Raw genomic sequence first — 14,681 nt, forward strand, 5'->3', positions numbered from 1 at the left:
AGAGTTATTATCTTTAATATGTAGGGAGACATAGCGAGTTAATAAACAAATAACAGTAATTAAGAAAAACACCCCAGCAGAAAAGGTGACAAAGTATATAACCAGAAAATGTATAAAGGAAAAAAGAGTCATTCATTCGTTCAGCCCTCCAATAAATTTATAGAGCACTTACTATGTAGCATGCACTACTATTTCAGATGCTGTAGAGACAGCAGTAAACAAAACAAGCATCCCTACTCTCATGTAATTTCAATGCTTTCTACTATTCTATGTCTTCTAGTTAGTTTTTTCATTAATTTAATTTCAGTTAAACTCTTTATTCATCTGAAATTATTTTCACTTAAGAATGAATTGAGAATTTATTCCCCCACTCCAAAAGTTAGCCAGCTGCCATTCAGTTCAGTTCAGTTCAGTCGCTCAGTCGAGTCCGACTCTTTGTGACCCCATGAATTGCAGCACGCCAGGCCTCCCTGTCCATCACCAACTCCCAGAGTTCACTCAAACTCATGTCCATTGAGGCGGTGATGCCATGCAGCCATCTCATCCTCTGTCATCCCCTTCTCCTCCTGCCCCCAATCCCTCCCAGTATCAGGGTCTTTTCCAATGAGTTAACTCTTCGCATCAGGTGGCCAAAGTATTGAAGTTTCATTTTAACATCAGTCCTTCCAATGAACACCAAGGACTGATCTCCTTTAGAATGGACTGGTTGGATCTCTTTGCAGTCCAAGGGACTCTCAAGAGTCTTCTCCAACACCACAGTTCAAAAGCATCAGTTCTTCAGGGCTCAGCTTTCTTCACAGTCCAACTCTCACATCCATACATGACCACAGGAAAAACCATAGCCTTGACTAGATGGACCTTTGTTGGCAAAGTAATGTCTCTTCTTTTGAATATGCTATCTAGGTTGGTCATAACTTTCCTTCCAAGGAGTAAGCGTCTTTTAATTTCATGGCTGCAATCACCATCTGCAGTGATTTTGGAGCCCAAAAAAATAAAGTCGGCCACTGTTTCAACTGTTTCCCCATCTATTTCCCATGATCTTAGTTTTCTGAATGTTGAGCTTTAAGCCAAATTTTCCACTCTCCTCTTTCACTTTCATCAAGAGGCTTTTTAGTTCCTCTTCACTTTCTGCCATAAGGGTGGTGTCATCTGCATATCTGAGGTGACTGATATTTCTCCCGGCAATCTTGATTCCAGCTTGTGCTTCTTCCAGCCCAGCGTTTCTCATGATGTAGTCTGCATAGAAGTTAAATAAGCAGGGTGACAATATACAGCCTTGATATACTCCTTTTCCTATTTGGAACCAGTCTGTTGTTCCATTTCCAGTTCTAACTGTTGCTTCCTGACCTGCATATAGGTTTCTCAAGAGGCAGGTCAGGTGGTCTGGTATCCCCATCTCTTTCAGAATTTTCCACAGTTTATTGTGATCCACATAGTCAAAGGCTTTGGCATAGTCAATAAAGCAGAAATAGATGTTTTTCTGGAACTCTCTTGCTTTTTCGATGATCCAGCGGATGTTGGCAATTTGATCTCTGGTTCCTCTGCCTTTTCTAAAACCAGCTTGAACATCTGGAAGTTCATGGTTCACGTATTGCTGAAGCCTTTACTACTAGTTAATTAATTCTTCCTCTTCTCACTGATGGATGCATGATGCCACTTTTATCAAGTAATACATTCATATAATCTTGTGTTTGGGGCATTACATCCTGTCTGAGTGATTCATCTAACAACTCTTTTTTGCTTTTTTTTTTGTTCCCATCACCTGGCATGTGATATCTAACTTCCCAAACCAAGAATCAAACCCGAGACCGCTGGATGGAAGCATGGATTCTTTACGCACTGGACCACCAGGGAAGTCCCTCTGACAACTCTTATGGCAGCCCCATACTATTTTTATCCCTGGGGCTTTACGCCACAGCCAATGGTACAGGCTTTATGTGATTGGGGACCATTGTGACAAAGATAACTTGGACACCATATTGGCTGCTTTCTCCATAAAAAGGCATTCACAGTCTTGTTTCATTTCCTAGTGATTTTCAAACAGTCACAGAACAACTTATGGTTCACAGTTTCCCAGGCTCATTTCAAGTGTTATCATTGTGTTTCATGTTCTACCATGTTTCTACAGCTTATGAATTTTCCTCTCTCTGGGACATCAAATCCTTACATGTGGATGTAGCTAGTGGGGCATGGTCTGTGCCTTCTCCCACAGCTAGTGGAGGAGACAGCCCCCATGAGAACACGGCCTGCAAGCCTCGCTGTTCCCCTGCTGTCGTGTGTAACTCTTCTTGAAAAATGGTGGGGAAATAATTTTTTAAAAAATCTGTTTTTCCCCTGGAAACATGCTTCTTTTTTCAAATCTCCTTATGTGTTTCACAGTAAAGTTTTAAAAAATATTTTTGCTAGACCTTGTATGTTTTCTCATTAAGATTATTTTTAGGTTTATTATTATTTCTCTGCTCACTTAAATAAAATTCTTCCTGCCCCCATTGTATTTTTAAATTAACTTTTAGCTAGCTTTTTTGGGATATAGGTGACCTATAGATTTGTGTATTTTTAACTTGTCATTATTCACCTTATATTAAACCAGTTAATCCAAAAGGAAATCAACCCTGAATATTCATTGGAAGGACTGATGCTGAATCTGAAGCTCTAATACTTTGGTCACCAGATGCAAAGAGGTGATTCACTGGAAAAGACCCTGATGCTGGGAAAAATTAAGGGTAGGAGGAAAAGGGGGCAACAGAGGATGAGATGGTTGGATGGTATCATTGACTCAATGCACATGAGTTTGAACAATCTCCAGGAGATAGTGAAGGAGAGGGAAGCCTGGCATTCTGCAGTCCATGTGATGGGAAAAAGTTGGACATGACTTAGCAACTACAAAACAAAACTGTTAATAGTTTTGGTAGGTTTTTCTCCTGGATTGATTGATTGATAGTTTTTGTAGAATATAGTATCTTCTGCAAATAATGATAGTTTGATTTCCTGAATTTTTAAAAATATCAAGTTTCTGCTTTATGCTACTAGCTAGAAACAGTCATGATAGTGATAGAAGTTATCCTTGCCTTTATTCTATTTTTAATGGAATTGTACCTCCTGTTGGGCTTTCCTGGTGGCTCAGATGGTAAAGAATCCACCTGCAATGGGAGACCTGGGCTTGATCCCTGGGTTGGGAAGATCTGGAGAAGGGAATGGCTACCCACCCCGGTATTCTTGCCTGGAGAATTCCATGGACAGAGGAGCCTGGCAGGCTAGAGGCCATGGGGTTGCGAAGAGTCAGACACGACTGAGGGATTTTCACTTTCACTAGCATCTCTCATTGCTTTTTCCGTGACATATTGATGTAGAGTAGAATATGCTTCTGAATGTTAATTATTGTTAATGTTAATTAATGTTAAATGTTAAATCATCATTACATTCCAGGGACAAACATAACATTAGTCATGGTGAATTATTCTTTTAATAGCTCCTGGATTTGATTTATTGGTTTTTTATTTAGGAGCTTTGAATCTATACTCATAAGGAGCATTTGTCTGTGTTTGTATGTATGTGTATATATGTGTATGTGTGTCCACACACATACAGTACCACATATATAACATTATACATATATTTTTATATTATCTTTCCTAGGTTTATCATAAAATTATGTTAACCTTGTAAAAGGAATTAGGAAGTTTTCCATTTTTTTCCTCTGCTTTAGAACAATCTGGAAGGCTTCATCCATAAAACTGAGCCTGCATAAAGAAAATCCTGTATAAATAGTTCTTTTCTATAGAGATAATTCTTCCACAATATTTTTCAACTTCTCTCATGGTTGATGGTGTATTCAGAGAATATTCTTCTTGAGTCAATCTTGGTAACTTTTAGATTCGTACAAATTGTCTATTTCATCAAGATATTCATGGTAAAATATTGCTGTTCTTACTGAACGTCCTAGTCCTGGGTTTTACCCTAAAAGTCAGTTTACCCTGATTTTCCTTGGAGCAGCCAAAGCAGACTAGAAATTTCAGAAGAGAGTGACTGACTGCTGATGGAAAAGAATAGGGGAAAATGGCACAGAGGATTCCAGTAGCCATGGCTCTCACAGCACATCCTCCAAGTCCATAGTTTCTGATCTCTGTCATCTGCCTTCTCGTCTTAAAGGGTTGGTGATTTCTCAGACACCGTGCCTAAAATTTAAGTTTCTAGTTCTAGGTGGACTCCAACCAGAAGATTCTGTCTTAATAAAGGCATTTCCTCATGGAAATCTTAACACTCTTGTGGTCAAGTCACTTCCCAGCGGTACTCCGAGCCCCCACACCAAAGGGAGGGAGTGCCCTACGGGAGCCCTTAAAGACCTTCTCCATAGAAGAGGTAGGTTGATCTGTGAAGGGCATATGATGCTCTCCCTGTGAGAAGAGAAGGAGGGATGATGGAAGGGAAGTTCAGGGAAGAGTGAGTCTGCCCCTGAGTCTGGGCTGAAGATGCGTGTAGAACAGGTTGGAGCACAAGGCTGAAAAAGCAAAATGAGGCCAGATTGTTCTGAAGGCCGTGAATTGTAGCTAAAGGAGTGTAGCTTCCTGCAGGAAGAGACAAAGAAATGAATGAATAAAGGTTGCCCCAGTGTTTCATTTTCTAGTGGTGGTCCCTTAAGGGTGGAGTCTGAATAAATACCCCACCCCAGGACTCGAATCTCTTCCAGCAGAATTTCTAGAACTCTGGTGGGGAACCAGGGCATCAGTGAAGGCCAGAAGCTTCCACCGCACCTCTGAAGCGAGTTCCCCTGCTTTTATGGTCTTCTCTCTACCCTCTTTCTGTGAGATCTGGCCCCTGAAGTAAGTTTATACAGTAAAGTGTCTGTATGGGACCCAGAACTGTAGAGAAGGTCCAGGGCAGACATTTCGTGTTAGAGAGGAGAAAAGTGATGTTCAGAGAGCTAAACCTTTCCTTCTCCATTTAGGTTGTGCAGATGTGAAGGAACTAGGATGAGAATCAGGACTCTTGAGCCCTAGTGCATGGCTGCCTGAGGATAGACTCTTCTTGCCTGCACAAGGCCACGGAAGCCAAGCTGGCCCTTAATAGGCAGTGGGGCCTGGGTGCTACCTTCAGTAGAAACTGATTCCATTATCACAGGCATCGGCTAATTTATGACCACGTCTTCAAGCTTGTCTGACTCCATTCAGGCCACTGAGAGAGGAGGAAAAATCAAACCCAGGCAGTGGGTCAGCTCTAGGAACCATGGCCAACACCTCCTGGTAGCCATTACTGAAGTAGGTATGAGTGTGTGTATACGTGTGAGAGAGAGAGGTTGACTGGCTCACACACTGATGGGAGAGGTTAGGTGAAGTTTTCCTGGATATCAGCCTCCCCAGGGTATCTCAGGATTGACTTTATGCTGTGTGATTGACAGGGACTGGACTAAGAGCTGAAGCAGGCCAGAGTTTAGGATTCCTCTTCCTGCATTTCAGCATGTGTCTTTGGTAACAATGATGAAGTTCTGGGTGAACACAGACCCAAGTGCTAATTTTATGTGTTTTTCACCAGTGACACACTCTCTCCATCTTGGAGTGGGTTGCAATCACAGGCGGGCTTGGACACGTGTGCACCGCCTGTTGCAGGCATCTGACAGCTGGAGCCCATTTGTTAGAGGCAGACACGGGGCAGGGGGGCTCTGAGCTGGCCAGTGAGAGGGCATGTCGCTGGCTGGCTGGCCCAGCTGGAGCCTTCGTTGGCAGTAAAGGGGTTTTAATGTGGCCAAAGTAAGTGTGTCATCGGGCTGAGAACCGAGTGAAAGGGATTAAAGATCTAAAATATCACTTGACAGTTATTAGTTCTTTTGTTATTTTTTTGTGTCTATTCATCTACTTGATAATACAGTAACTGTTTTAGGTTTAATTGATTACAAATAGTTTTATGCTTTATTTATCTAAGAAGTACAAACAGAAGGCTAATTGATTCACTGTATCTTACAATGTTAGGGCTGGGAAGCCTCTCAGAAGTTGTCTGGTCCCCTTTTCCCCATCTGATGTACCAGGAACTGAGGTCTACAAAGGTGAGCTGACTTAGCCCAGGATCATGAAGTGAGGCTGCAGATGAAGCTGGGGTCTCCCACCTCTGCCCACCCTGGAGTGTGCAAGAACTCTGTGTACAGCTGGTGTAGACCTGAGGTTGTCTCTTTGGCAAGCCGTGGTGGCTGATTTGGGAGTTCAGTCTCATTGGCAGCAACCAGAGGTGATGATTCTCTGGGTAAAGATATCTCAAACAGTGGCTTCCAGCCATGACTGTTTTGACTCAAAAAATACAAGCAGTCTAAAAGTTGAGAGTTATATTTTATTCAGTGGAAATTTTTAGGAGTTAAGCCCAGGAGGCAGCATCTCAAGTAACAGGAGAGAATAGCTGTGAGGAAGTGGGGGCGGGGAGGAGCCTGGTGTTATAGCAGTTTTGCAACAAAGGGCAGGTAGTCTGAACATCAAAAGATTATTGTTAACTAAAGAAAGCCAGATATCCCAAGTAAAGGAATTTAGTGCTTTTTCTGAGTATGGGAAGATTGGAGAGTCTGGGCTTACTGAAATCATGCCTTTGATATGCACCTCAGCTATCTGGGGCCAGAATCCAGTGCTTTTCACATCCTGAACTTCCTCCCCGCTCACTATAGGGAGTGGCTGTAGTCTGATGGCTGCTAGGGGGCAAGTATTCTTTCCTTCCTGAGTTTCCTCAGGGCTTACCAGCTCACCTTCCATGGTGGCTGCAATTGCTGATGACCGTGACATTCTTCATTTCTTGGTGTGGCAAGAAGTATTCCATTTCTCAATTCCATCCCATGTGTATGGAGCCCTGCAGTTTGTGAGGTGATTGGTATGCCTGCATCATCCTCTCTTATGTTCCCCGTGACCCTGTGCCACAAGGGTTAGCCCCATTTTATAGACGTAGGAACTTATGTCCTGGAGGTTAATCCTTAGGGGCTCTGCAACTTCCCAGTTTTCTCAAGATGATCATCTTTCCATCGATTTCCTCCATCTCGCCTCCATCCTTCTACTACCAGGATTTTTTAAGAGCTTCCTCTCTTGTTCTGTGCTCCCCCATCCCTGCCAATTTCAGCTCAGTCCCTTGGACCCTCGGTCAGCTCCTGGAGTGAATGTGTAGCCAGGAAAGGAAACCATTGCAGAGGCAGGGGGTCTAGTTTCTTGCTTCTTCTGCTTCCTGACCAGACAGAGAAGTAATGAGCTTGGGCAAATCAGACCATCATTCATATTATTCTTTTGCTTCTTCACTGGCTTCTCTTAGGAACAAAAACTTAAGCCTTTCCTCTACCCAGCTGGCCCTAATGCTACCCCATTTATTTTCAGACAGTCCCCCATATATTTAAGTCTCCATCCTCTGCCTTCCAGACTTCATTCCTTAACGCCTTGTAGTCTGGTTCTTGAGCCCACAACCCAAGCGTGAGGGTCGCTGACATCCACTTGTTTGCCAAACTCAACAACTTTTCCTGGTCTCCTCACTCTTGTTCCATTCAGCAATGCTGGCCATCATCTTCCTTCTAGAAATTCCTCCACGGGTGTGTCTATCAGAAAAGGCCAGGCCATGCTGTGGTTTCCCATAATCCCAATCAAAGAGGCTGGTTTCTCACCCCTGATGACCTCTGGTTCTGCTGCATGTCCTGTCATCCAAGGCCCAGCCTCTACTGGAAATGTGGTCACTCCAGCAGAGGAAAGGGAACCCTCAGGTGTCTCACACCAGCTATAAATGTCCAGCTCAACATGACAGATTGCTTTCACTTACTGCTCATTGGCTAAATACAGTCCTACATACCCGCTAACTACAAAGAGGAGTCAGGAACCCCCGTCCCCTGGGACTCCTGGAAGGGAGTCTGATGACCCGTGCCCATGACTGCCCTAGTCAGTATCACTCTGGCTCTTCCTACCACTCTGGATGCCTCTTCTTCACCTACTTTCTTGCCTACTCAATCTTCTCTCATCTTTCAACTCTTAAATTCAACAACCAGTATATTCCCATATGCCCTCTAAATTTTTTTTCTCCTTTATTTATTCTATTCCCTCCTCTATCTTTCTTTGCAAATATCTCCCAAATGTGTATCTCCACCATGACCTCTTTCCTGATTTCCGATCTAAACTAGACATGTACAAAATAAAAATCTTCATCCTTCTCACCCAAAGTCAGTCCCTCCTCCCTCTTTTCCTACTTCAGAGATGTTGGAGGCCCAAACCAGTCTCTCTACTTCAGCAACCCTTCCCATCAGCCTTCTGCCACTGAGAGGAGACTCCTTGGTTTCACTCTCTCTACCCACAGCTGTGCTCCTAATGATCAGAGTTCCAAGTCCCTAGCTTGGCTCCCAGGGATGGAGGAGGCTGGTGGGCTGCCGTCTATGGGGTCACACAGAGTCGGACATGACTGAAGCGACTTAGCAGCAGCAGCAGCAGCTTGGCTGAAGTTGACCCCAGTGAGTGAAGGTGCCATTCTATTTCCAAACCCAACATCAGAACTTCATTTCAGTCCCATACTCTGCATACACTGGGAGTCTGAGCCAAAGGGTAATTCTAGGGAGGGTTTCCTTTTCTCAACCCCTCTTATTGCTTGCAGCAATCTCTGAGAAGCAATTCAGATTCAGGCCTCCAAATCTTCCCTGTGGTTCAGTCTCCTCTTGTTCTCAAAGCACTGAATTGTCTCTGTAACTCAGAGCTGTAGCAGCCCTTCCAATGGTGACTTTTGGATCCTATCATTTTATAAGAAGGGGAGCTGAGGTGCAGGGAGACCCAGTGACTCTGCCATCGTCCCAGTGACTCATCGAAGCCTCTTCCACTAGTCCTCTTGCTCTGAGAGTGATTTCGGCACTCTGATTTGCCCAGGGCATGGAAGATGTTTGTGTGTGAGAAAGAGGAGAAAGTGAGGATGCTAAAACATGGCAGCTAGCTGGGCGCCTGCAGGCTGCGTGTAGCCACTTGTCACTGTTGGTTTAGGTCAGCCACCATGGGGCCCTGCCAAGCAAAAAACTTGGATGGCAATAAATAGAGCCATTTAGCTGTAACGGGGCTGAGCACACAGAGGGTGAGGCTTGGGAAGGAGATGGGTCCAAGGAGCTCTTGGCACATCAGGGGCTTGGTAATGCACTCTTTCCGTCTTGGAGAAGGCTGATTCAATTACGCCTGAGCACTTGGGGAGCATTGCCTCAGACGCCTCCTGCAGCCCCAGTGCCCTTGGCGGTCCCGGTGTCGACCTGCCTTCTGTCTGATTGGCCGTGTGGAGCCTGGCCAGATGGCCGCTGGGTCCTGGCGGCTTGGGAAGTGAGAACTCCACCTCCCGGGCCTGGCTGGCCCCTGCTCTGTGGGCTCCAGCTTTTGATTGGGAGATCCCAGGAGCTTGGAGCTGTCCTCTGAGGTTTCTGGGACCGGGTTGAAGGGAAGGACTTTGACAGGGTGAGTTTTGTCATTTGGTTCTTCACGGCCTTCAGCCTTCCTGCTTGTCGCAGGGGCCAGGGGCTGAGGAGTGAGGGTGGGATGGCTTCTGTGGGGGTTGGGGGTAGAGAGAGAAGCCTGTTGTGTGGTGTGGTGGCTGGGTCCTGGATTTGTGGACCGAGGCAGGTGGAAACCGAAGGCAGGAGGAGGTCTACCTGGAGCAGGCCTTGAATCTGCAGAAGCTCTTGGGGCTCTGCCTGACTTATGCGAGGTCCTGCATCTCAGGCCTCCGGTGGGACATGTCCCCTCTGGTTGGAACAATTTGTTCCCCTCCAGTCTCCTCTCCACTGACCTTCCTCTGGCTCTTCTGTCCCAGTCACAGTGGCCCCTGCAGCTCCTTACAGGTACCATGTATGTTCTTCCTCAGGGCTTCCTTCTGGCTCTGCTTTTTGCCTAGAACACTGTTCCCTCTCTGTCCCCTTGGCTAAATCTCTTCACTTTCTTCAAGTATGTGCTCAAACAAACAAAGCAAAACCTGACCACCATGTTCAATTCTGCAAACAAAACCCTCTTACCTGCCCCTTTTGTCTTTTTTCCCCCAACACTTAATAACTTGTAACGTACTGTTCTATTGTGCATATTTATTAGGTTTATTTTTAGTGTCTATTTTATTTATTAGGTTTACATTCTCTACTGGAATGTAAGCTCCCTGAGGACGAGGATCTTTGTTCCAGTCACTACTAGAAGAGTGTCTGGTACATAGTAGGCTCATCAAATAAATGAATGTGTCTGGAGAGAATTGGGGTAGTTGTTAACCCCACGTCATGGTGCATCAGAGAATCAGTTGGGTGTTGGCTGGGAACAGGCTTTCCAATAAATGAGGATCCAGTGTTTTTCAGGTTCACGCTCAAAGGCCGAGGGTGCACCACCAAGGAAGAGAGCACTGGAGGAGAGGTCTTTCAGGAGTGGATATGTGACATAGGCTGATGCCATTGGTTGGTTGAATTGGCCACTCAAATGGTGAGGTCTGCTATCTTGGGCATCCGAAACTATTGTGAGCTGAGCCATAGGTAGCTTATTAACGGCAGTAGCTAATCGGCTGACATGGACAGTAGCTTTCTTGGGTGGAAGGGAGGGGATGGAGTTACAGCTACATGCTGGGAGGTGGTATGGCCATAGTGAATCCCAACCTTGCTGTAACCTGTAGCCCACTGGCATGTCCATGAAAATGTCCATGCAAATGAATGACATATATTCAGGATCAGAAAGAAATATCTTGCCCCTTCCCTGGGTCATACCTTATGTGTAACCTTCTCTGGGGTCAAAGTGCAGAATGGGAGAGCCACGGAGTTTGGTGGGCATCAGAGGGCAGGTTCCCAAATGGCTTATGAGTCAAACTTTTCTGCTGCATCTGACACAGGTGACCTTCCTTGTCCCCCAGGCCCCGTCATTCTTTCCCAGACCTCCATTATCCAAGGCCCTCGGTTCTACACAGGCCTGGAAGTCTTGGAATCTGAACAAGCTGCTGTTCAGCATTGCTAATTGCTCTCATACATAATCCCAGTTATTTTGAAAGGGGTATCATATAATTAGAAGGGGGTGCACCCCTGATCAAGAGGGGGTGTGCCTGTGATCAAGACGAAGTGCTCATGTGCTTGGCATGCCTGTCTGTGACATCGCATGGTCTTGATCACAGCCTTAGTTAAATATTTCATCCTTTTCATTACTATTAAGCTGGACAGGTTCTTAGTTTTCCCTTTTGGTTCATAACTTTACACCTTGGCACAGGTTTATTCCAATATGCTAACATTAGGATTTGTACATCAATTATGTCACCCAACTCTTCTTCTCTGTTCCACATTAAATCTAGTTGCAAAATTGTAACAAAAGGATCCATTTTTAGGCCCTTTTTCTCTGGAGTCTAAAGTATAGGGTGTCCATGCAGGGGCACTGGGTACGGAGGGCCTCAGCAGCTGAAACATTTTCTATTGTCTCTAAAACTTGGGCAGTGGGGCCTCCAGGCTCAACGACTTTGGAATTGTGGAAAATTCTAGAGCCAGGTGCGTTTTTGTAGCCAGATGACTCACCCAAAGGCGTCTTCCTCCTCTAAACCTTCACACTGTTTCTTCACTCAAAACCAAACCAAGCTCAGGTGGTTGGCCGAGCCTGGAGGAAGTCCAGGCCTACTGCTGGAACCAAGGGACCCAGTACCACTGGTGTCCACGCATGGGCTCTTGGTGCCCCTGTGGGGCCATGACCCACAGGCAAAGAGCCCTCTAGACTCCCTGTCACTGACTTCTAAATTTGTCACCAAACAAAATTCATTTGGCCCTACGCATAGCAACCCAGAGGCCGAGGCCAAAGGTTGACCTAATCTTTGCAATCAAGAGGGACTTTGCAGTGATTAAAGAGCCATTTCCTGCTCATGTGTGGACACTAGCAGCTTCCAAGTCATATAGAAGAGGAGCTGACAGGCAGAGCCCTGGGACAGTGGCTGGTCCTGGCGGGGGCAGAGTCTGGGCGGGGGTGGGGGGGTGAGAGTTGGAGGGGTGTCTACACCCAATATGCAACTCTCTTGTGAGACCATCTTAGTACTTTCCTCTGCAGTGTGTGTACACTTGGGGGATTGTTCACTGTCAACAGTCCATGTTGGTGGCAGGGCAGGCTTGAGTTTGAGTGGAGATAGGTGTCCTGTGTGAGCTATGGTTACCTTCCAGTTATTTCCAGAGCTTGAAAAAACTGGAGGAGAAAGGCCAGAGAATGCCCCACGACTAGAGAATGGAGTATACACTTCACGGGGTCCTCCTTCTTACAGAAGGATGAAGAGGGCCCATGGGAGGTCAGGCCTTAGCTGAAAATAGAGAACTTGGGGAGGAAATGGATGTGAATTAGAATGCTTTAAGATGCAAGTGATAAAAATCTAACCCCAAATATCTTAAGCAAAGCAAGGAGTTTATTATTGGTTGAAGGCCCTGGGGTAGAGGTCTGGCTCACATGGCATCACTGGGGCTCTGTTCACTCAAGTCCTTGGCTCTGTGCCCTGCTGCCACTGGCTTTGTTCTACAGATGGCTTCCCCCTGGGATGCAGCAGATGACTGCTGACAGCCTTAGACTCATGTGTTCCCCACTTGGCACCAACACTGGATCAAAGCGACTTCTATATCCCAGTTTATTTTGAGAAGACATGAGACTAGTGCTGTGTGGTCATTTGCCAGAGGGTTGGGCCAGGAGGGCGTGGTCATGAGGACGGGCCAGCTGATAGAGCTCCATGACCGTGGAGAGCTGAGTATCCCCAACAGGAGCCAAAACGATACTCCACTTCTTCCTTCACCCTCTCCAGAGGCTCATCTCTCTTCCGTTTAGCACTTCCCAGGGCCAAGGGCTAATAATTTGAGGTTAGAATGAGAAAGACAATTTGTAGGAATAAACACACATTTTTGCATTTCAGATCATTTGTGCATGTAGCTGAGAAATTGTACTGATCCAGTTACTTTGGCCTGTTTCCTGTTTCCCCTTTTTTTGAACAGTAATGTGTATAGCAGTTATCTTGGGCTTGTCCCATCATTATCTGTTGGGTGTGTAAGAGGCAGATAATGTCACTCTGGTTCTGGGTCTTTAGTGGAGACCCCATAGAAGAGGACCCACACCATGGGACCTCACTGGTGTTTGGGCCTGATTTAGATGAAAAGTTCCTGGAAGTTAAGCTGCTGCCATAATGGAGTGAGATCCGGGGTCCCTGGGGGAGAGCATAAGGGCATTTTGCACACTGAAGGCTGTGAATTATTACAGCAGAATGTTTATAGTTGTGGCAGGGTGTATTTCAAAAGATGCTTGTGATGGTCTCTCCCATCCACGTGTTCTGTTTGCAGTGTGACCGCACGGCCCATCATTAAGAGGCAGAATCTTTGTTCTCCTTCCCTGAACCTGGCTGGGGTTTGCAACTGTTTCAGCAAGCAGAGTGTGGGTGAGTGGTTCTCTGAGCTTCTAAGACTGGGTCCTAAAGGTTGATACAGGTTCAGATTGGTTCTTCCTCTTTTAGGGCATTAGTTGTGGGGAAGCCCAGGCCAGGTGAAGAGGCTACATGTAGGTGTTTTGGCCAATAGCCCTGCCATCAGTTGGCAGACATCCGAGTGAGGAAGGCTTTCCTCTCCAGCTCCAGCCCTGCTCTTACTATAACTGTGGGACAGACCCACTGAGCTGAGCCTCCCATCCTCCCAAGCCATAAGAGATAACAGTAGTAGGAGAAGCAACAATAATAATAGTAGTAATAATAATAAATGTTTCATGTCACAAAGTTTTTTTTTTTTTTTTACACAACAATAAATAATGGGAATGCTTTCTATGAAGATCACAGAGGGGTCTTAACTATCTACAGTCTTGAGATGAGGTTGGCCCATGGCTACTGAAACTCTATATTTCAAGAACAATTTGGGTTGGAAGGTGGCACCCAGTGTGTGGAGTCAATTTGGGAAGGCAGTGTTGGCACCATCTTCAGAAGGTCTAGGTAGGTATAGGGGACTGAAGATGACACCTGACCTTGACCCAGAGTCCTTCCATGGACAGGAAGTCACTATTCTCAGAGCCTGTATTTCCAGGGAGCTACAAGAAAGCAGTGGAGGCTGGTGGAGGCCAAGGAACACCCTTTTGTTTGTGAGGGGTGTGCTGTTCGACCAGTTTCTTGGTCCAGAATCGTCATGCACAGACATCTGCCCAGTCTGTAGGCCACTACCACCCTGGCCTGGTAGCAGAAAAATCTGCAGAGTTAAGTGGCTTCAATGAGCTGTTCTCTAGGCAGTTCATTTATGATGTGAATATTTGGAAAGAACCTCTATTGAGATATAGATGTTGTGAAGGTCATTTTCACCTGGGAATCTTTTCTGGCATAATGGATGCAGAGATTGCCCAAGCTGCCCTCTAAGACTTAGTGAAAGAGTTTTTTTCTCTGGTTTTCTTGGAACTCAGGGCCGGTTTCAGAGAGTAAAGCTCTCAGTGATAATGCAGCCCATTTATGGAAAACTTCCGGCGAGGAGGGAGCTGTGCTAAGTGCGTCCATGAACATCACAGCAGCTCTCTGGGGGGAGTGTCAGGATGTCCATTTTATAGGTGAAGAACTGAGGCCTCAGAGACAAGGCTACTTGCAGAGAACACATAGCTGAAAGAGCCAGGGTTTCAATCCCTGTGGCTCAGTCTCAGTGTCAAGTGTCCCATCTATTCTTGTCAATATACAGAGATGGAAAGGGAGCCAGGGTGCAGGAGAGCATTGTTTAGTATATCAAAGGAGCATGG

This window comes from Bubalus bubalis, chromosome 12 (assembly GCF_019923935.1).
Source record: "Bubalus bubalis isolate 160015118507 breed Murrah chromosome 12, NDDB_SH_1, whole genome shotgun sequence".
Classification (NCBI taxonomy): Eukaryota; Metazoa; Chordata; class Mammalia; order Artiodactyla; family Bovidae; genus Bubalus; species Bubalus bubalis.